The sequence below is a fragment of the Triticum urartu genome, chromosome 7, assembly GCF_003073215.2.
Source record: "Triticum urartu cultivar G1812 chromosome 7, Tu2.1, whole genome shotgun sequence".
NCBI lineage: Eukaryota > Viridiplantae > Streptophyta > Magnoliopsida > Poales > Poaceae > Triticum > Triticum urartu.
Window position 1 is genome coordinate 405,277,170 of NC_053028.1, and position 2,260 is coordinate 405,279,429.

General features: G+C 42.2%; 1 long non-coding RNA gene across 1 annotated transcript; it reads left to right on the plus strand.

The window, feature by feature from the left end:
- Window positions 1-449: 449 nt before the first annotated feature.
- LOC125525092 lies at window positions 450-1,523 on the plus strand. The gene is made up of 3 exons (XR_007291148.1): window positions 450-826; window positions 905-1,045; window positions 1,372-1,523. It is a non-coding gene; the product is annotated as an uncharacterized LOC125525092 (long non-coding RNA).
- The last annotated feature ends 737 nt before the right edge of the window (window positions 1,524-2,260 follow it).

Here is a 2,260-nt window from a genome sequence, read left to right on the forward strand (position 1 = left end):
TATAACCAATGATAGTGGTGGGTAATTAGAGCGTTAAACGTGTTTGGTGCTCAACATTGGAATGATTTGAACCGCTAGATAACATGATTCGGTCAAGATGGTTTGGATTTGCCCATTTGAATCTTTTTATATTAGTATAGATATGAATATAGATTGGTATAGATACATTACAACCAAGCACTTTTCCAGCCCTCTCAGGCTATTAGCATCTCAACCGTCGGATCTGCAGTTCTATGCATTTTTGGCCGTTGGATGCACCTTCCGCTATGCTGGGAGCGCTAAACGGATTGGGCCCATGCTCCCGCAACAAAATCTGCGATCTCCTGTTGTTTGGGCCTGCTGGCTCATGTTATCCAATTTCTTTCCGTAGCTTCGTCGCAAGTAAAAAAAGGCAATCATCCACCACATACGAGTTTAGACTCAAAAAAAATCCACCACATACCCACGCATCGCGGCTAGGCGAAGCAGCATGTACGAGCCAAGCGCTTCTTCCTAATAAAAGTGAGGCGAGCGCTTCTCGCCTCGCCGGCCTGGAGATGCACTTGGTCGTATGACTTGAACAAGAGGGTCTCGTATGGCGTGGTGGGGCTACCCCATGGTGCCGTGATATAAGCAGCAAACCATCGGTGTTGACTGAAGTTCAGTAGCCGGAGATTCAGGAAGAAGATCAAATGTCGCTGCAGTACTTTAATGAATCGCCCGCCATTTTGGGGGCGGTGGGTAATTGAAGGTCAGTTTCCATACCTATGTGTGATGTTTCGCGTCCATAGTCTCCTGGATCCGGCTGTCCCATCCCCACCCCTTTCGCGGCTTCAACTCCTCCCAGGTCATTCTTCAACGATTTTGAAGTTCATTTCCTGTCGATTTGTTTCTTCTACTCCCAACTGAATACGTGTACTCTTAGTTGATGGATCGGTGAGCTATGGAGAGGCGACGACCATGGCAGGCGTGAAGCCACAATGGTAGCAGCGGCCGGCGGTGGTGACTTGCCCAATGGCGGCGGCTCCTGCGCTCCTTCACAGCCCATGTCGCCTCCTCGCTGTAGGTCCGATCTTCATTTCAACCTTGCAGATCCCTCAATGCGGAATTGGCATCCTGCTCCCATTCCCGATTTCATGTAACTGCTCCAACTCTATAACTGATAGGACGATGTGTCTTGTCCAGAATTGTAGCTATGGTTTAGATTCTAGAGCAAACGTTAGGTACAAGATTAGCACAGCATGAACACTCATGTACCTATTTGTTTTCTGATTATCTATCGACAGAGTATCAATGTTAGTGCATGAAAAAATATTTGTTACTTTTTCCCGTTTGTTCCAAAAATTTGTGTAATTGTTTCACATCTGACAATTCATCCCATGTAATTTTCAGGTTACACCTTCCTGGACCTTTACTGCTTTTAAATTAGCTCAATACAAGGTGAAGTTATTTAGATCTGGTAGCACCAGTGGATTGCATGTATAAATTATATGATGCATTATCATTTTGAGGAAGACGTACAATATTGACATGATGTTGCAAGGCGGCACATTCTATGTCCGATCAGCATGTCCTTTATGTTTTTTCTTCTGCTTAGATACTTCAACACTTACAACTTGATGATGTCCTCAGTTTGACTAAGCAGACTAAAAGAACTTGCTAATTTACATAGGAAAATAAGTTAAATTGCATGATGTACTTTTTGCTTAAGTTTTATGTTGATACAGCAAAAAAGAAGGGCAAAAAAAGCACAGCTCTACAATTAAATTTCTAAATAGTTGCGGACACAATTTACACGGTGTACTACCACTGAAAATGCTGAAATTCATGTATGTATATTGGTTCACTAGCGAAGGAGATAAGTTTATCGGAATTCTTATTTTGAGATGGTTCAATGAAACATCATCATTATTTGTTACGTAAAAAGAATTTGCATTTCGGCGGATCGGGTTTGAATCTAAATAATTTCCCTAACAGTGATGTCATGCCATTATACTGTTCAAATTTTCTTGAGTATTTTTTACCATTTGTTCTTGGGGCACAACAACAAAACAATTTTTTTACTGACAAAGAAGTAGCTTCAAGAAAATTTCACTTTCATATTCGGCGCCTCTGCATATACATTAATGAAAATGACTATTATTTTATTATTAAAATAGACGAGCGCGGCAACGCGCGCCACAATGGTCTAGTATAAAAGATATGATTGCCTGTAGTAGACTGAAAATGCACTAGCACAGCGGTTGTCATGCGTGGACAGTGTACGTCCCGGCTCGAGTTC